The following is a 21,716-nucleotide window of genomic DNA, read 5'->3' as shown; positions in this document are numbered from 1 at the left end:
TTTTTTTTCACTTGAGTATATATTTATTTTAGAATGTAGCAGTAACAGCATGATAATAAACTGTCACAAACTTGTACCAAGAAGCACACAATCTTTAAAGTGTGTTGTTTTTCACAAGTAATTTAAGTATGGCATTATTATTATTTCGCACTAGAGTCAAAGACCAGAGAAGGCAATGGCACCCCACTCCAGTACTCTTGCCTGGAAAATCCCATGGACGAAGGAGCCTGGTAGGCTACGGTCCATGGGATCGCTAAGAGTCGGACACGACTGAGTGGCTTCACTTTCACTTTTCCCTTTCATGCACTGGAGAAGGAAATGGCAGCCCACTCCAGTATTCTTGCGTGGAGAATCCCAGGGACGGCGGAGCCTGGTGGGCTGCTGTCTGTGGGGTCGCACAGAGTCGACACAACTGAAGTGACTTAGCAGCAGTAGCAGCAGAGTCAAAGACGACATTTAGGTTCTTCAGGTTTGGGGCATTTAGTAATGCTGAGATGATTGTCTAGTCAGGCAGAGGCAAGAAATTCAAATGCAGTTTCTTTCGCTTCTGCCGGTTCCTTTGTAGTAAGATCCATCTTCTCACGTGAGAAATCATTAATAGGGAGACCTTCAACCACCTTCTAGGTCTTATCCTTGATTGTAACGGGGAACGGGTAAAGCAGATCATCAGGAATACCATAGGAGTTGCCATCAGAGATAATGCCCATGGACACAAACTCTCCCTCTGGGGTTCCAAACCAGATGTATCTGATGTGGTCACACATGGCTTTTGCAGCTGATGTTGCACTGGACAGTTTCTGCGCCTTGATGACAGCAGCATCATGCTACTGCACGGTCCTGATAAATTCTCTCTTGAGCCAGCTGTCATCTTTCAGAGCTTCATAAACACCAACTTCCTTTCCTTGCAGTTTCACCTTGGCATGGTTGACATCTGGATACTGAGTTGAGGAATGGTTTCCCCAGATGATGACATTCTTTACATCATCAGAAGTCACTCCAAGTTTAAGAGCAGTCTGAGCTTTAGCTCGGCGTGATCCAAACAAGTCAAGCAACTCAAGTCCTCCTTGGGGATGGATGGTCCCGACTTAGAGGTAGTCAGGCAGTTGGTATTGGCTGGGTTTCCCACCACCGTAGCCTTAACTGACTTCTTGGCATATTTGTCCAAAGCTGCACCCTGGCATTTGAAGATTTTCACGTTTGCTTTGAGTGCTCCCTTCTTGGCATGGAGCCCACAAGAATGGCCACATCCAGGTTTTTGAAGGCATTCTCTTCTTTATCTGTTGTGATGACATCTTTCAGGAGGGGCAGGGCACAGTCTTGCAGCTCCATCAGAAGGACACCCATCATGGGAGTGATACCCAACAGCTGAGAATGATAGGCTGGTCTTTACCGATGACAGATCCATTTCCAATACTGTACAGCAGTGAATATGCAATTTGACTAGCTGCTCCAGTCACAAGGACTCGGATTGGTTCAGACTTGACTGGGAAGGGTGCGGAGACTTCCTGCACCTGCTGAATGAGCCTCAGGCAGTTGGGGCACCTCTGTCCAGCAACCAACTCATATCTTGGCTTTGACTGGACTCAGGTAGAAGCTCTTGGAGAGGTCAGCCTCCCTCTCTTTGGTAGTCTCTTTCTGGCATTTTTATTTGGCCTCCTCCATTTTCTTGGCCACAAGTTTAGCATATTCTGCAGTCTACCTTTACACCGTTCCCTCAGGGTAAAATACTGATGTTTGTGTTGCAGAACACGTGAAATACAGACACTGACTCTCGTGTGCCTTGGCCCTAGGTTTCGTACTGTTTGTTTGGGGCCTTCCTCACAACGTGCTTCTGAGCATTATGATCTTTAGAGAGATTGAAAAGTTTGGTAATTCTAGCAGTTTGGGAGTTCTGTTTTGGTTCCCAGTTGTTGAGCCACAGTAGTATCAGTGCCTGCAGGAATATTCCTTTTCTCTCTTTAAAAAATAAATGACAAATTGAAAATACTTAGATGGGTGTCCACAGTGTAACCCTGAACATGTTTGCACTTTCTTTCTGGTCTTCTTGGTCTTTGCAGGACTGCCCATTAGTAGTAGATGGACATGGCCATAGGTGAAAAAATGTGAAAACCTGTTTGTCGTTCCCGCCACTGACTTGCCACATGACTAACTCTTGCATTCTTCGCCCAGAGCATTAGCAACAACTTATGTGACTACACATATCTCATAAAGTACAAAATTCACTCTCATTGTCTTCAATGAATTTCTGGCATCTAATGTCTGGGAAAGAGATCTTCAGTCTCATCCTGAAGCTGCTCACCACCTCCGAGGTGCCATAAGAAAGAGCTCATTATTTTTTCTTAAATTAATATAATAGCCTCCTAATCAATCTCTTAACTCCATTCCTACCTTTTTCCAGTCTGTCCTCCAGGGACTGTCAAAATAGTTTATGTAAAAGACATTTGATCATTTTATTCCCTTGGTTAAAATGTTAACTTCACCTTGCTTACAAGAAAAAATAAAATTGAGGGACTTTCCTGGTGGTCCAGTTAAGAATTCTCCCAGTACACGGGACATGGGTTCAATCCCTGGTCACAAATCCTACATGCCACGGGGCATCTAAGCCCTTGTGCCACGATTAGAGAAGTCCTTGCAACAACAAAGACCCAGCAAGGCCAAAAATAAATAAATACAAGTTAAAAACAATAAAATTGAGCATTCAGGGCTCTTGGTGAATCTGTCTCTGCTTCCCTCTGCAGCAGAATGTTTAGTTACTTCACCACAGAATTTCTGAATTCTGGCTATGTGAAATTATCCAGGACTGTCATATTCTCTTGCATGTCTGTGCATTTGCACATGCTTTTAATTTCATCTGAAATCCTCTCCTCGGTCTGCTCTGTGGGCAGCTTTGTGCATCTTTTTCAAAAGTTAGCTCAAGTGAAATTTTTCAGAGAAGGTTTCCTTATCCCCAGTGTACACTTTCAGACTTCTCATTCTTTGCTTGGATTGGTATATGATTTATTATTGCTTTCATCCCATTGGTGTTATAAACATCTTGGTTTAGGTATAGTTCATACCATACAGTTCACTTATTTAACGTGTACAGCTCAGTGGTTTAGTATATTTACAGGGGTGTGAATTGGCTACTGCAGTCAATTTAGAACATTTCATTACCCCTTGAAGAAACCAACGTCTCTTAGCCAATACCCCCTAACGTCTCATTCCCCTCCCCACTGCAACCGTTAATCTGCTTTCTGTCTCTGTAGATCTCCCTATCAGTACATTTCATATTAGTGGAATCATTTAATATTTGATTCTTTGTGTCTTTAGCTTGATGTTGTCAAAGTTCAATAATTTTGAAGTATATATCATATTTCATTTCTTGTTACTGCCAAATATTCCATTATGTGGGTAGACTGTATTTTATGCATTGATTAACTGATGGGCATCTCGGTTGTTTCCATTTTATCTATTATTGAGTAATATTATAATGAGCATTCATGTATAAGTTTATATACCGACATACGTTTTTATTTCTCTTGAGTATATACCTAGGAATGGAATTGCTGGATCAGATATTAACTCCATTTAACTGTTAGAGGAAATATCAAAACTGTTAAACCATTTTACATTACTGCTATCAGTATATGAAGATTTTAATTCTTTACATCTTTGCCCACACTTGTTATTGTCTGTTTTTTTAAAAAAATTATTTATTTTTAATTGAAGGTTAATTGTTTCTAGCCATTCTAGTGGGTGTGAACGGGTATCTCATTGTGGTTTTGATTTGCATTTTCTCTTAATGATGTGGAGCAACTTTTCATGTATGTGTTAACCATTTGAATATCTTCTTTGGAAGGCTATTCAGATCCTGTGTCCATTTTACAGTTGAGTTTTAGTAGTTTTTTATGTATTCTAGATTCAAGCCCCTTAGCAGATATATATGATTTATATATATTCTGTTGGTAGTCGTTTCACTTTTTTGATGTTACCCTTTGAAACATGAAAGTTTTTTTTTGGTTATAAATCTCCACTTATCCTTATTGTATTCAGAGTTGAGCCCAGTCTCTCTCTTCTCTTGCTATTGTCTTGACATATAAAAGGATCCAGAAATAAGCTCTCATGGTATAAAAATTATTTTGAGTAGAAAACATTTGAGTTTCTGAGATCTCTTTATCTGCCTAAAAGTGGAGCTTCCTTGAAGAACTCAGTTGTCGTAAATCCCCTTCCTGGAGTAAAATTCCACAAAAAACATCTGCTTTATTGACTATGCTAAAGCCTTTGAATGTGTGGGTCACAACAAACTGTGGAAAATTCTTCAAGGGATGGAATACCAGACCACCTTTCCTGTCTCTTGAGAAATCTGTATGCAGGTCAAGAAGCAACAGTTAGAACTGGACATGGAACAATGGCCTGGTTCCAAATTGAAAAAGGAGTACGTTAAGGCTGTATATTGTCACCTTGCTTGTTTAACTTAATATACTGAGTACATCATGCAAAATGCTGGACTGGATGAAGCACAAGCTGGAATCAAGATTTCCGGGAGAAATATCAATAACCTCAGATATGCAGATGACACCACCCTTACGTCAGAAAACGAAGAAGAACTGAGGAGCCTCTTGATGAAAGTGAAAGAGAAGAGTGAAGAAGCTGGCTTAAAATGCAACTTTCAGAAAATGAAGATCATGGTATCCGGTTCCATCACTTCATGCCAAATAGATGGGGAAATAATGGAAACAGTGACAGACTTTATTTTTTGGTCTCCAGAATCACTGTAGATGGTGACTGCGACCATGAAATTAAAAGATACTTGTTCCTTGGAAGAAAGGCTATGACAAACCTAGACAGCATATTAAAAAGTAGAGACATTACTAACAAAGGTCCATCTAGTCAAAGCTATGGTTTTTCCAATAGTCGTATATGGATGTGAGAGTTGGACCATAAAGAAGGCTGACCACTTAAGAATTGATGCTTTTGAACTGTGATGTTGGAGAAGACTCTTGAGAGTCCCTTGAACTGCAAGATCAAACCAGTCCATCCTAAAGGAAATCAGTCCTGAATATTCATTGGAAGGACTGATGCTGAAGCGCCAATCCTTTGGCCACCTAATGTGAAGAACTGACTCATTGGAAAAGACCCTGATGCTGGGAATGATTGAAGGCGGGAGGAGAAGGGGACAACAGAGGATGAGATGGTTGGGTGGCATCACCAACTCGATGAACATGAGTTTGAGCAAGCTCTGGGAGCTGGTGATGGACAGGGAGGCCTGGTGTGCTGCAGTCCATGGAGTCGCAAAGAGTTGGATACAACTGAGAGACTGAACTGAACTGGAGCAGTCAACCTGGGGAAGGTTGACTCTTATCACTGGAGATGAGGTCTCCACACCTACTGTCCCAAAAGTGCATCTCCCATCTGCTCTTGTCAGGGCCCATTTATCTTTTCAAAAAGTCATTTATTTTCCTACCAGTGCCCTTTCCCTATTAAGATGCTACATAAGCCCCACCCAGATTTTAAACATCCTTGACTGCTTGAGTCACATTCTTCTGTGAACTCCTATGCATACATGAGTATTATCTGTCCTTTTTCTTGCTAATCCTTTGTATGGGAGAAAAAAATCTGTTTTCTCTCTCCATCCTAAATTCATTGGCTGGGACCCTACAGATTAGACTAATGAAAGAACAATGCACTTTTAGAGATGTGACAAGGAGAAGGAAAAGGACATTGAGTTTCTAAGGGTGGCAAATTGTGGAAAGTTAATATTGGAGAATTACTGGAATATAAGGGCTAATTACTAAAGTTAAAATGTTTAAAAATTGAGATATAGTTGACATATAACATTAGTTTTAGGTGTACAACATCATTATTTGATGTTTGTATATATTGTGAAATGATCACACTAGTTAACATCTATCACCACACAGTTAATTATACTTTTTTTTCTTCTAAGATTTACTCTTTTAGCAAATGTTAAGTGTACAGTGCAGTATTTAGTCACCATGCTGCACTTACATCCGCGTAACTTGTTTTATAACTAGAAGTTTGTGCTTTTTGACCACATTAACCCATTTTGCCAACCTCACGCTCTAGCTCCGGCAAACCACCAATCTAATTTGTTCCCTATATCTATGAATTGCGTTTGTTTTGTTTAGATTCCACATATACGTGGGATCATACAGTATTTGTCTTTCTCTGAGTTATTTCACTTAGCATAATACCCTCAAGCTCCATCTGTGTAGTTGAAATGAAAAGATTTCCTTCTTTTATTTGATGGCTAAAGAATACTCCATTGGAATTAAATTTGAAATTGAATTCCAGCTTTGTCAAGTTACAAGCGTTATGACCTTGTTGGGCTATGGACGTGTTGCTTCTATTAATCCTTTCTAAGCATGAACCTCATATATCTCATGGTTGCTGAAAAGATGAGTAACATTAAGTACATAAAAGTAATTTATGTAGTTCTTGGCAGATAGGTGTGCAGCAAATGCTAGTTTTATTCTTTCATTTACTGTGTGGTAAATAAGGTAATTTGCCAACCTAGGAGTAGACTTTTGTTTTCAGAATACTATGTTCATAATGTACTTACCTGAAGACAAAGACTTCCCTAGTAGTTACATCTTGAGTTCTAAAAATATGTCAAGATGCTAAGCATGAAGTGGCAATTTTTCTTTTCTTTAAAAATTTTTTTATGTTTTAAAAACACAATGGAGATAATGCTGTGTGTATTGTTTTGCCTTTCCAACTTGATGTGTTTTGATCTTTGGTCTGGGTCAGCTCGTAAATTGCATCATCAGTTTTAGTTTTGTACATTTATATCCAAAATTGCTTAACTTTTCTGTTGTAGGACATGTAGGTAATTTTCACTACTTTTCTGTTAAACCCATGTCTACATGTAAATATAAAAGAATGTAGTCCATGTTGCTTTTGCTTGATATCTTGGGGTTGAAACTGGCATGTGGAGGAGAAAGAGTCAAGGAAATGGGATAGAATTAGAGTCAAGAGAGTAATACAATCATACCAAAAGCCTTCTCTGCTTCGGGATTACTGTTTATTTTCCCAAGGCAGTAAACCCTCTTTTTGTTGTTGAATATAGTTGGACCAGGAAGTTTTGTTCTTTGACACTTCACGAATCCAAATGGTTATTGTGAGCATTTGTATCTTGCACTTGTCTAAATGGAAATGCTCTAGTGTTTTGTGACTAAGTTTAATTATTTGCTCTTTACTTCTGAAAAGTACTGTTTATTATATTAAGGAATTTCTCTTCTGATTTACTCTGAGAGATATATAAATCAGTAGTAGTGAACAGCTTTAATTTAAATGATCTTGTGTTTTTTTTGTCTCTTTTGCCTGTGTATATAATTCATCCATCTATAGATCTCTGCTGTTGACAGTCTTTGCAAAGAGAACTCATTTTCGAGAGAGATTGCACACTAGTGAGAAGTGAAACCATGTGCTTGTTTATTATTTGTCTCATCTAAAACAAATTCCTGAGCTGTGGTAGAACCACCTCTGAATCAGTACCCCTGGCTAGAATTGACATAGCCTTATCAGCTTAAATCTGTTTTACTGTAAATGGTTTATTTACTCTCCAGAGAGGTGGAGTTATTCTGATTATCTTGGCAGTTAGGGTCTATTTAATTGAGTTGGATGCTAAAGCTCCAGTTCTTTGGCCACCTGATGCAAAGAGCTGACTTATTAGAAAAGACCCTGATGCTGGGAAAGATGGAAGGCAGGAGGAGAAGGGGATGACAGAGGATGAGATGGTTGGATGGCATCACTGACTCAATGGACATGAGTTTGAGCAAGCTCTGGGAATTGGTGATGGACAGGGAGGCCTGGCGTGCCACAGTCCATGGGGTCACAAAGAGTGGGACACGACTGAGCGACTGAACAAAAACAGAAATGACTACTACGTTGAATTCATTGCAGCTACATTATCAAAGAGGAGTGTAATGGTTGTAGAGAAGGCAGGCACATGCCCACATTGTTTGGGTGTCTTGGCAGTATAAAAATATGAGATAAATAAGAGTTATAAGGTAATGGCACCCCACTCCAGTACTCTTGCCTGGAAAATCCCATGGACGGAGGAGCCTGGTAGGCTGCAGTCCATGGGGTCGCTAAGAGTCGGACATGACTGAGCGGCTTCACTTTCACTTTTCCCTTTCATGCACTGGAGAAGGAAATGGCAACCCACTCCAGTGTTCTTGCCTGGAGAATCCCAGGGACGGCGGAGCCTGGTGGGCTGCCATCTATGGGGTCGCACTGAGTCGGACACGACTGAAGCGATTTAGCAGCAGCAGCAAGAGTTATAAACATTGGAAATCATGTGCATTGGAAAGGAAGGGGCCAGTGTGGGAAGTAATGTTGTTGGTTTCTTTCTTGCAAGTAGAGCTCAGGTTTGTTATCTGTGCTTGGGAGGAGGCTGGGCCCTACTGAGTCTCAAGGATTAAATAAGAGTAGTTTAGTTTAAAGCAACTGTGGCAATTTCATTCCCTTGCTAGCATCTGGTTTAATAATGGCATTATTACCTGTTTGAATTTTTGCTGGTTCAGTATGTGTAAAGATCCTTCCTTACTTGGTCTTAATTTTTAGTTTTCTCATTACAAAGGAGAGAGGGGAATATTTGTCAAATGTTTAATGGGTATTTTTTCCTTGTTTATAATGCACTTGATAGTGACTTTTTCTTTCTGTTGGGTTGTGTTCTTCCTCCCTATTGACGGGCGTTCTTTGTATATGTTCTGGTTACTAGCTTTAAAAAAAAGTGAGTTGTAAATATGTTCTCTCATATTGAGGTATTTTAATGAAGTAAAGCTTATCAAGCCTCTTGATAAAAGTGAAAGAGGAGAGTGAATAAGTTGGCTTAAAACTCAGCATTCAGAAAACAAAGATCATGGCGTCTGGTCCCATTACTTCATGGCAAATAGATGGAGAAACAGTGGAAAAGGTGACAGACTTTATTTTTGGGGGCTCTAAAATCACTGCAGATAGATGGTGACTGCAGCCATGGGATTAAAAGATGCTTGCTCCTTGGAAGAAAAGTTATGACCACCCTAGAGAGCATATTAAAAAGCAGAGACATTACTTTGCCAACAAAGGTCCGTCTACTCAAAGCTATGTTTTTTCCAGTGGTCATGTATGGATGTGAGAGTTGGACTATAAAGAGAGCTGAGTGCCGAAGAATTGATGGTTTTGAACGGTGGTGTTGGGAAAGACTCTTGAGAGTCCCTTGGACTGCAAGGAGATCCAACCAGTCCATCCTAAAGGAAATCATATTCATTGGATATGAATATATCCTGAATATTCATTGAAAGGACTGAAGCTGAAACTCCAATACTTTAGCTACCTGATGCGAAGAACTGACTCATTTGAAAAACCTTGATGCTGGGAAAGACTGAAGGCGGGAGGAGAAAGGGGATGACAGAGGATAAGGTGGTTGAATGGCATCACTGACTCAATGGACGGACATGAGTTTGAGTAAACTCCAGGAGTTGGTGATTGGCAAGGAGGCCTGCTGTGCTGCAGTCCATAGGGTCACAAATAGTTGGACACGACTGAGGGACTGAACTGAACTGAAAGCTTATCAATTTTTTATTTGATGATTTCTGTATTATATTAACTTGGTTTAAGAAATCGTCCCATTGGGGTAATAAAAGCATGTCTCTTGTTTTAAACTTTTGTCTTTTCCTTTCATTTCACTGAGTTCCTTTTGTTTTTCTTTTTTCTCCCATCAGTAGTGGGATAGAGGTTGAAATCCATTTTTTCCTTTATGAATATTCAGATTCTTTCATTAAAGGGTACACCTTTTCTGTATTGATTGCAAAACTAACTGTATCACAGTCAAGTTACCATATGTGTATTGGTTTATTTTTGGACTCACTTCTGTTCCAAAATCTATTTGTCTGTCCTCACCATAAAAACTTTTGCTTTCTGTTAGAGCAAATTCCCCCCAATTCTTCACATGTGTTTTGGCTTTTTGCATGTCCAAATAATTTTTAAATCTGGTGCTAAAGTCTTTCAGGTGCTCTCTTGTGTTATTTATAAGATACTTTGGGGGAAAATTGACATCTTTGATATCAAACATGTTAATGATTTGAACATAGTATATCTTTGTAAGCATTTAGATTTTATGTAATGGTTTTTAGTAAGGTTTTAGAGTTTTCATCATATAGCTTCTAATTAAATATGTTTCATTAGATCTTACGGAGAAGGCAATGGCAACCCACTCCAGTACTCTTGCCTGGAAAATCCCATGGACGGAGGAGCCTGGTAGACTGCAGTCCATGGGGTCCCTAAGAGTCGGACACGACTGATCGACTTCACTTTCACTTTTCACTTTCATGCACTGGAGAAGGAAATGGCAACCCACTCCAGTGTTCTTGCCTGGAGAATCCCAGGGACGGCGGAGCCTGGTGGGCTGCCGTCTGTGGGGTCGCACAGAGTCAGACACGAGTGAAGCAACTTAGCAGCAGCAGCAGCAGCAGCATTAGATCTTAAAGATATACCTTGAAATACACTTTTTAATTTTAATTTACATTTTCAGTTGCTTTGACTGGTATATGAAAATGCAGTATATTTTTGCATACTAGACTTTTAGTTTTTAATATTTTGCTATTTATGAGTTTCTATGCAGCAAATAATGAGACTAGTTTCTTTCTATTCCTTATGATACTGATTTCCTTTTCTTAGTGTACTAGGTAGATTCTTCAGGTAAATATTAAAGAGGAGTAGTGATTTCCAGTGATTTCCTGGGTGGCTTAGTGACAAAGAATCTGCCTGCCAATACAGGAGACGCTGGTTCGATCCTTGGGTCGGGAAGACCCTCTGGAGGAGGAAATGGCAGCTCACTCCAGTATTCTTGCCTGGAAAATTTCATGGACAGAGGAGCCTGGCATGCTACTGTCCATGGGATCACAAAGAGTTGGACGTGACTAAGCAAACATGAAGGAGGAGTGGTAGAGGAGTTACTACTGTTTCTGGCTTTAGAGGATGTTTCTCTGTTAAGAATGGTGTTTGTTTTTGGTTTTTAGTAGAATACCTTTGTAGGTAAGCATATATTCTTGTATTTTTAACAAATGGATATTGATTCCTGCATGTGTTGAGATAGGTTTCTTTCATCCTTCAGCATCTTGATATTGTAAATTATGTTGATAGATTTTTCTGGCTATAAACCAAAACCTTGCATTATTAGGATAAACCCATTTTGGTCATAATGTAGCTACACTGTCCAATGTAGTACTCACTAGCCACTTCTGGCAGTTTGAATTTAAATTAATGAGAATTAAATAAAATTAAAAATCCAGTTTCTTAGACTTATTAATCACATTTCAAGTAGCTAGTGCCTATCATATTGGACATTGGAGATACAGAACATTTCCATTGCAGAAACTTCTGTTGTGCAGTGCTGTGAGGTATATAGCTGCCTTTTAAAACTCATCCATCTTTAACTGGTCAATTGAGATTTTGAAATGAGCCATTACTTTTCATTACATTTTTTTTGTTTTCTTTCCCCACCCTAGTCTTTCTGGTTATTTTCAGCATCCTCTTTCTGTTATCATATTTTATAACTTCATTTTAAAAAATTTCTTAGACATTTCAGCTATATTTTACCTTTTGGTGATTAAATTTTGATATCTGAATTCAGTGGTGCTTCAGTCTCTCAGTGATGTTCCTTTCCTTGTGTGTTTGTTGATCCTTGAGTAGGACTCATGTTTTGTTGAGCTTAGTATGTGGAAGATTTGGGAGAGTACACAGACGATTTGTTTAAGCCCACAGAAGATTTGTTTTGATAAGATTTGCTAAGATAACAGGATTTATTATGCCCTGGGAACTTTAAGGATGACTTTCAGGTTCAGCTTTCCTTATAGATGACACAGTGCTGATATGGACATTTACCCTCTTGCATCTCCATGTGCATACTGCTTACGGCCCAAGTTTCAACATACTATTGTTATGGGATTGGATAGGTAGGGAGTATGGAAGTGATGATGGAGTATGGAAATGTCCTTGTAGATTTTTCTTTGTATATGTTCAGTAATATAACAGTTTTCTGCTGGATCAATTGGGCTCTTCATAATACACTGACTGTATACTACTGGATATGGATGTTCAGTCTTTTCACTTGGGCTTTTCACTGCTTCTGGTGATACTTAGTTCTCTCTCCCTTCATCCCTTCCAGTTTGAACTGTTCCTGCTCTCAAGTCACTAGAATTCTTGTTTCACTTTTGCTGCTTTTCACACTAGCTTACTTTAGTTATTGTATGTACAAACCTATCCACCTTTCTTTGAATACATTGAATAATTTCATTAAAATTAATGAAGATTTTAAAATGTATTTCTGTTGTGTCTTTTTGTATTGTCTTTATTAAATTTAGCCTTGTGCTCTGATTCTTAGTACCTCTTTTGGACTCACTGAGTCTTCTGATGTGCTTGTTGATTTTTCTTTATGCAGTTATATTTGTAAATGAAATTCTAAATTAGTCATTATTGATAGCAGGTGTGGGCTTCTTTAGCTATTGTATGAATTAGGGTCACTTTCTCCAGATGGGTCCTTCTAAGGGAATGGCTGTAGCTGTAGTTCTTTCTCTGTATGTTATCCCTGGTATGGTAAATGAACTGAGACAGGCTTTAAAAGTAGGGTTATTTTTAGGGTGTGTGGGCTAGGAGCACACCGTAAGGCTTGTATCTCCTGTGAACAAAACAGATGGCTGAGAGAGCATTTGTGTCACAAAATTCCAACTTGTTTTATCTTGCAATCTACATCAAGTCAGGAAAGCTCAGATGTAGCCTTTACCTATCTTAATTTTGTTATGGTTTCTGGTGGACTTTCAAAATCCTATTGTTTGCTGTGTTTTTTGACCTGAGGTTATTAGCAGGAATTAGAAAAGGAGTTGCTGTAGAGGTAAGAGTGTGCTATTGAAAGATTCTGTTTCCTTGTTTGTTAATAGTGATGGCCCAGATCTAAGGAGCTTTTATCTTCCTGTCTTCATTCAGTTCCTCATCCCCTAATTCTGAGTCTGGGTGGTTTATTGGTTTTACTGGTGTTGACTATCAGCATTGTCAGTGATATTTTGATTGCTAACACTGCTATAGTTTTTTCCCATAGTTTTTATTTCTTTGGCCATATTAATTGATTTGGAGAAGAGGAGAGAGAAGTGTTATTATGCATTGACCACTGTAAAATCAGAAACTACTGAAAAAGATTTAAAGGTTTATTCTTATTTTCAATGTGTGCTTTTTGGGCTCGTGTAAGTTGTGAAGTCTTAGAATTAGACACTGCCACCTGCATTTCCTATGTTACATTGATTTCCATGCAGTACTTTTTATCACATCAACTGCCCAAACCCAGTTTCTCAAAGATACATGGTAGCTATCAAAAGGAGTGTAGAATGATCATTCCATTTTGAGATGAAACTCCTTTGAGCTAGTGCTTCACTTGGTGTCTGACAGCTCTTAACAGTTGCTATGTTCTCCTTGGTAATTAAAAATAGCCAACAGTATCTGTGAATTTGCTGTGAAGTCTAGGGTGTTCGGAGATGTCTTGGTGCACAGTTTGGTAACTATAGGTGTAGCACTTTACAGTTTGTATAGCACTGAAGCAGATAGTTATTTTCTACTTAGAAGACTGAAAATCAACATCTTTGTAGGGTAAGCTATAGATATTTGTACAAGGCTAGTCTACTGGGCTGTCTGTTTGCATCTCAGAAGACAGTTTTTATTTTAAAGTTTATTTCTGTTTGGTATTTTAAAAATATAGTTCATTTTCTGTGAGTTTTTAACCCTTTTAGTGGAAGAAAATGTGTATTTGCCAAGGGATTGAAAAGAAGTATCTTTCAAAGTAAAAAGTAATAAAACCATTTTCTGTTATTGACATTCTTCCTGTTGCAAATTTGTTTTTCTGAGAAAATATTTTTTAAAAAAAATTAAAAATTAATTTTCAAGTAAATAATTGAGTTGCTTTTCATACTGTTCATGGGGTTCTTGAGGCAAGAATATTGGAGTGGTTTGCCATTCCCTTCTCCAGTGAACCATGTTTTGTTAAAACTCTCCACAGAGAATGGCAAGAACACACAGAAGAACTATATTAAAAGGTCTTAATGATTCAAATAACCATGATGGTGTGGTCACTCACCTAGAGCCAGATGACCTGGAGTGTGAAGTCAAGTGGGCCTTAGGAAACGTTGCATGTGTGCTAAATCGCTTCAGTCATGTCCAACTCTTTGCAACTCTGTGGACTGTAGCCTGCCAGGCTCCTCTGTCCATGGGATTCTCTAGGCAAGAATACTGGAGTGGGTTGCCCTGCCCTCCTCCAGGGTATCTTACCCACACACGTTTCTCTTATGTCTTATGTCTCCTGTTTGGCAGGCAGGTTCTTGACCACTAGCGCCACCTGGGAAGCATTACTATGAACAAAGTTAGTGGAGGTGATGGAATTTGAGCTGAATTATTTCAAATCCTAAAAGATAATGCTGTAAAAGTGCTGCACCCAGTATTTCAGCAAATTCGGAAATTTCAGCAGTGGCCATAGGACTGGAAAAAGTCAATATTCATTTCAGTGCCAAGGAATGAGCTACTGCACAATTGCACTCATTTCACGTGCTAGCAAGGTAATGCTCAAAATCCTTCAAGCTAGACTTCAGCAGTATGTGAACCAAGAATTTCCATGTAACAAGCTAGATTTAGAAAAGGCAGAGGAACCAGAGATCAAATTGCCAACATCCGTTGGATCTTAGAAAAAGCAAGGGAATTCCAGAAAAATGTCTGTTTCATTGACTACACTGAAGCCTTTGACTCTGTGGGTCACAATAAACTGTGGAAAGTTCTTAAAGAGATGGGAATACCAGGCTACCTTACTTGTCTCCTGAGAAACCTGGATGCAGGTCAGGAAGCAACAGCAAGAACTTGACATGGAACAACTGCCTGGTTCAAAATGGGAAAAGGAGTACATTAAAGCTGTATATTGTCACTCTGCTTATTTAACTTATATGCAGAATATATTCTGCAAAATGCTGAGCTGGATGAATCACAAACTGAAGTCAAGATTGCCAGGAGAAATAGCAACTACCTCAGATACACAAATGATACTACCCTAATGGCAGAAAGTGAAGAGGAACTAAAGAGCCCCTTGATGAGGGTGAAAAAGGAGAGTCAAAAAGCTGGCTTAAAACTCAACATTTAATTTTTTTATTTTTTTAAATAAATTTATTTATTTTAGTTGGGGGCTAATTACTTTACAATATTTGTAGTGGTTTTTGCCATACATTGACATGAATCAGAAAACTCAACATTTTACAAACTAAGATCACAGCATCTGGTTCCACCACTTCATGGTAAGTAGATGGGGGAAAAAAATGGAAACAGTGACAGATTTTATATTCTTGGGCTCCCAAATCACTATGGATGTTTACTACAGCCATGAAATTAAAAGATGCTTGCTCCTTGGAAGAAAAGCTGTAACAAACCTGGACAGCATATTAAAAAGTAGAGACATCATTTTGCTGACATAGGTCCATGTAGTCAAAGCTGTGGTTTTTCCAGTAATGTACGGATGTGAGAGTTGGACCATAAAGAAGGCTGAGCACTGAAGAACTGATGCTTTTGAATTGTGGTGTTGGAGAAGACTCTTAAGAGTCCCTTGGACCATAAGAAGATCGAACCAGTCAATTCTAAAGGAAATCAGCCCTGAATATTCATTGGAAGAACTGATGCTGAAGCTGAAGCTCCAATACTTTGGCCACCTGATGTGAAGATCTGACTTGTTAGAAAAGACCTTAATGCTGGAAGGCTAGGGGAGAATGGGGCAGCAGGGGACGAGATGGTTGGATAGCATCACCAACTCAGTGGACATGAATTTGAGCAAACTCTGGGAGATAGTGAAGAACAGGGAAGCCTGGCATGCTGTAGTCATGGAGTCACAAAGAGTCATACACAGCTGAGAAACTGAACAACAAAGGGGAAACTACAAGGGAGAGGGGATAAATTAGGAGCTTGGAATTTTAAATATACACTACTATATATCAAATAAGCAGTAGGAACCTACAGTATAGCACAGGGAACTATATTTAGTATGTTGTAATTATCTATAATGGCAAAGAATCTGAAAAAGTATATATATTGTGTGTATTCATATACATGAGCTTCCCAGGTGGTGCTAGTGGTAAAGAACCTGCCTGCCAATTCAGGAGCCATAAGAGACGTGGGTTCAATCCCTGGGTCAGAAAGATCCTCTGGAGGAAGTCATGGCAACGCATTCTAGTACTCTTACCTGGAGAATCCCATGGACAGAGGAGTCTTAATTTGCGCTACAGTCCATAGGCTTGCAAAGAGTTGAACACAACTGAAGTGACTTAGAACATACACATACGTATGTATAGCTGAATCACTTTCTGCACACCTGAAACTAACATAGTCTTGTAAGTCAATTACACTTCAATTAAAAAAAAAGCATCAAATAAACAGGAAAAGGGTAGTCTTCAATAGATGATACTGGAGCAGCTAGGTGGATTTCTACATGGAAAAGAGTGAAGTTGGATTCCATCTCAAACAATACATAAAAATCAACTCAAAGTGGATCAATGACCTAAACAGCTAAAACCATAAATGCTTAGAGGAAAATACAGGAGTAACATTTCATGACTTTGGAGGTTTGATAGTAGATTTTTAGATATGATAACATTAGCATGAGCAATAAAAGAAAAAATGGATTGGTTTCACTACATAAAACTTAGAAACTTTTGTGCCTCAAAAGGACATTATCAAGAAAGTGAAAGACAGCCTACATAGTGGGAGAAAAAAACTTGCAAATCGTATCTGATATGAATTTCCAGATTTTCTGGATATCTGATATCCAGAATGTTTAAAGGACTCTTGTAGCTCCACAATAAAAGAACAAGCAATTTAAAAATTGGGGAAAGGACATGAACAGACATTTCTCTAGAATCTGTGAATTGGAAAGAATCCATAATATCCTAAGTATATACCATAAAAAATTGAAACCAGGGTCTTGAAGAGATATTTGTGCTTGCATGTACATAGCAGTATTATTCACAGTAGCTACCAGCGGAAACAAACCTAAATGTCCATCAACAGATGAATGAAAAAATAAAATGTGTTTAAATGGAGAGTGAGTTGTATGGTATGTGAATTATATCTCAGTAAAGCTGTTTTAAAAAATAAAAGAAACATAAAACCCAGCATCTTTGTTTGGACATCACTGATAGAAAAAAGTTAGGTTGATTTTATCCAGGAAGAATATATGGTAGATGGTTGGCAGTTACGTCTATTAACCATAGAAAGATCTTTTAAATTCTCCTATGAAGTAAGAAGCAGCTTCCCAGTTAGGATGATGCAGTTGCAAAATATCCTAAAGGGGTAAATAAATTTGGAATTATTAGATGTAATTCAACTAATCACTCAGAAAACTAATAATGAGACTAGATTCAAAAACTTGTGCATACCTTCAAAATTAATATCATCAGGAATATCTTCAAATACTTGTTGTACTATGATAGTTTTTCATGTTTTCCCCTTAGGGGAAATTTACTGAGCAGTTTATTAAATTAAACATTTTGGTGCACTTTACATCCAGAATTATCTTCCAGTTTTCCCCAACATTGCCCAATTTATTCATTATGGTTCATCTACAAGGTTTATAACTTTTTTTTTTTTAAACTTCATCATGGTAAGAGCAGAACATAAAATTTACTCTCTTAAAATTTCAGAATACAATAGGTGCATAACTTTTGAAGCAAATTTATTGATTGTCATTAGGAACATTCTATTACTTTTAATGAAGTAGGGGCTTCCCTGATAGCTAGTTTGGTAAAAAATCTGCCTGCAGTGAGGGAGACCCAGGTTGGATCCCTATGTTGGGAACATCCCTTGGAGAAGGGCATGGCAAACCACTCCAGTATTCTTGCCTGGGAAATCCCACAGAAGAGTTTGGCAGGCTGTAGTCCATGGGGTCACAAAAGAGTTGGACATGACTGAGCAATTAACACTTTAAGTAGAATTAATAATTATACTTTATTGTGCATACGTTGTGGTATGGCCCTTAAATATCAGTATGAATGATATTTATGCCCATTTTATTGTAGTCTTAAAGAGATGCAGATGTAGCTTTATGCAGGATATATTGAGTTTTGAATTGAAAGTATAGGTCTCTCTGAGTTGACATTGTTGATTTTTCTTACACTGAGCACCTTACTGAACACAGCAACTCTTTGTAAACAGACTTTGTTTTCATTCTGAGTTCTCTAGGTGTGGGGAGCTTTAGGGGAAGTCACAGGGATGCCATGGAGATAAATACCATCCCTGTCTTGGTCTGAGAAAGGGTCAGGATAGTCTCTATTCTCTTCTGGGGTAAAGTTTGCCTGCTGTTGTCTTAATCATTTTCTCCCATTAAATCATACTTCTCTCTTACTTTCTGTTATATCCTTTCTTTGAATGTTTCGTTCTCTTCCTGCTGTGTCTGTGAACCTCTCATATATTCCAGTAGTCTTCTTATGTTCCAGTTGGTGTGTCTCTTGTCTTTGGGAATTCTAAAATACACACGTGGTTGCTCTTTGTGTTCTTTAGAGAACAGAAACAATAACGACCTTAGGTGATGAAGACCAAACTCCTTATCAGGGATATAGGAAAGCCTGAGATAATTGGTCTCAATTTCTTTTAGAATCTTCCTCACCTGTATGTGCACATATGCATGTACACACATGCACGTTCCAGTTAAACCACTGTTAACACCGCTCTGCTGTCGCACATGTTTCTGTAGCATAATTAGCTCTGTGGTAAGTGGAGGAATGATTTAAGTGTAATGTGGAAGTATCATTGGTCATAAATGTCTATTTTCTAGCACATCAATGTTTGGAAGCATTCAAGGGCTTTCTTCCAAAGATAATATTTTAACATTGTTTGAAGATAAGAGCTGAAAATCCTCAGTGCAAATCAAAGTCACAGTGAGATCAGATCACACTTGTTAGAATGACTATTATCAGAAAGACAAGAAATGTTGGTGAAGATGTGGGAAAAAAGCACCTCTTACACACTGCTGATGGGAATATATATTGGTGCAGCCAGTTTGGAGATTCCTCAAAAAATTAAAAATTGAACTGACCTATGATCAGCATTTCCACTTCTAGATATTTCTCCCAAGAAAATGAAAACAGTAACTCGAAAAGATGCATGCACTCCCACATCCCTTGCAGCATTATTTACAGTAGCCAAGATACGGATGCATTCGTGTCCACTGATGGCTGGATGACTAAAGAAAATGTGAGACACATGCAAAGACACTGAAATATTATTCAGCCATAAAAAAAGGGAAATTCTCACATTGCAACGACATGGATGGATAAGTCAGAGGAAGACATGTTGTGTAAACTCACTTATATGTATTAATAGAATCCGAGATCAAATCAGAACTTAAACTGAGAGAGTCAAGAAACAGATTTATAGTTGTCAGAGCTGGGAAGGGTAAGGTGGATGAAATGGATGGGAGAGCAAAAGACACAGTCTTCCTTAAAAAATAAGTCATGGGATGCACAGCATGGTGACTGAAGTTAACACCTAATTGTAAGTTTGAAAAGTTTCTAAGAGAGTAGGTCTTAGAAGTTTTCTTCACAAGAAAAAGTTTGTGTGATGATGGATATTAACTAGGTTTATTGTAATCATTTTGTAATGTGTCTATATGTTGAATCATTATATTGCACACCTGAAACTAGTATAATGTTATATGTTAATTGTATCTCAGTGAAATTTTAAAAAATCTTAAAATGTGATACTATGTATTAATTTTTGAAGTCATATTAGATCTAGATGTGAGACAAAAAGATTGTCTAAATTTATTGTGCTCTGAAGGAAAATATGTTCTGTGAGTGATCTGTAGATGCAGTGCAAAAAGGAGAAAGCTCAAAATCCAGGTGAAAAATTGCCTGTTTATTACAAGCAGAATATTTATTAATAGTATCAAGAATCTCTGATCTTTTCTGTTAAGCTTCTGGTACAGGTGTGAATGTAGGCAAAATATCTGTGAGGCTGTTTTCTCTACTTTTAACAAAAAATTGAAGACTGTCACTGGATTACATTTTTAATTCTGCCACAGTGTTTCCTGTTAGAAGTAAGTACCTTCAGGAGCCTGCATTTGAAAGGGAAACCCGAGCTCTGAGATTTAACGCTGAGAAATTTGATTATGAGGCTGGTAACAGTTGCCAGCGGAGAAGGCAATGGCACCCCACTGCAGTACTCTTGCCTGGAAAATCCCATGGACAGAGGAGCCTGGTAGGCTACAGTCCATGGGGTCGCTAAGAGTCGGACACGACTGAGCGACTTCACTTTCACTTTTCCCTTTCATGCACTGGAGAAGGAAATGGCAACCCACTCCAGTATTCTTGTCTGGAGAATCCCAGGGACGGCGGAGCCTGGTGGGCTGCTGGCTATGGGGTCGCACAGAGTTGGACACGACTGAAGCGACTTAGCAGCAGCAGCAGCAACAATTGCCAGTGGATACTCGACTGTGCTTGTATTTTATTAGGATTGTGGTTGTTTTGCTCATGTTCTGTTACAATGGTTATTTTTAAGTGTTAATTTTGCAGAATGTGAGATTTTTCTGGAAACACATTAAAAAAAATTTTTTTTTGATAACTTTAAACTTTTTATTTTGTGTTGGGGTATAACGATTAACAGTGTTGTGGCAGTTTTTGGTGAACAGCAAAGGGACTCAGCCATACATATACATGTATCCATTCTCCCCCAAATTTCCCTCCCATTTAGGCTGGCACATAACGTTGAACAGAGTTCCATGTGCTGTACAATAGGTTTTTGCTTGTTACCCATTTTAAATATAGCAGTCTGCGTGACCTTCCCAAAGTCTCTCACTATCCTTTCTCCTTGACAACTCTGTTTTCTAAGTCTGTGAGTCTCTGTTTTGTAAGTTCATTGGTATCATTTCTTTTTAGCTTCCACATATAAGGGATGTCATATGATATTTCTGTCTTACTTCACTCAGTATGACACTCTGCATCTGTGTTGCTGCAAATGGCATTATTTCCCTTTTTTAAATGGCCGAGTAATATTCCATTGTATATATGTACCGCATCTTGATACATTCCTCTGTCAGTGGACATTTAGGTTGCTTCCATGTCTTGGCTTTTGTAAACAGTGCTTCAGTGAAATTGGGGTGCATGCATCCTTTCAGATCATGTTTTTCTCTGGGTATATGCCCAGGAGTGGGATTGCAGCATCATATGTAGCTCTATTTTTAGTTTTTTTAAGGAACCCTTCCATACTGTTCTCCATAGCGACTGTACCAGTTTACATTCCCAACAACAGTGCAGAAGGGTTCTTTTCTCTCCACACCCTCTCCAGCATTTGTTGTTTGTGGATTTTTAAATGAAGGCCATTTTGATTGGTGTGAGGTGATATCTCATTGTGATTTTGATTTGCATTTCTCTAATAACTAGCGATGTTGAACATCTTTTCATGGCCTGCCTTTTGGCCATCTGTATGTCCTCTTTGGAGAAATGTCTATTCAGGTCTTCTGCCCATTTTTTGAATGGGTTGTTTGTTTTGATGCTGTTAAGCATCATAAGCTGTTTGTAAATTTTTGGAACTGATCCTTTATGGTCGCATCATTTGCAAATATTTTTTCGCAATCTATGGGTTGTCTTCATTTTGCTTATTGTTGCCTTTCCTGTGCAAAAACGTCTGAGTTTTAAGTATGTCCCATTTGTTTATTTTTGCTTTTATTT

General features: G+C 38.5%; 1 protein-coding gene and 1 pseudogene across 9 annotated transcripts in view; one reads left to right on the top strand and one right to left on the bottom strand.

Annotated features, from left to right (window-relative positions):
* PDS5B (PDS5 cohesin associated factor B) overlaps positions 1–21,716 on the top strand; it is a 173,471-nt gene that overhangs the window by 24,747 nt on the left and 127,008 nt on the right. The gene's annotated exons all lie outside the window — the stretch shown is intronic.
* On the bottom strand, positions 507–1,362 carry LOC145529241 (malate dehydrogenase, cytoplasmic pseudogene; annotated as a pseudogene).

The sequence above is a fragment of the Giraffa tippelskirchi genome, chromosome 12, assembly GCF_054371585.1.
Source record: "Giraffa tippelskirchi isolate mGirTip1 chromosome 12, T2T-mGirTip1v1.2.pri, whole genome shotgun sequence".
Taxonomy (NCBI): Eukaryota; Metazoa; Chordata; class Mammalia; order Artiodactyla; family Giraffidae; genus Giraffa; species Giraffa tippelskirchi.
The sequence above is the reverse complement of the archived record's forward strand: the minus strand, read 5'-3'. Positions and strand labels throughout refer to the sequence as shown.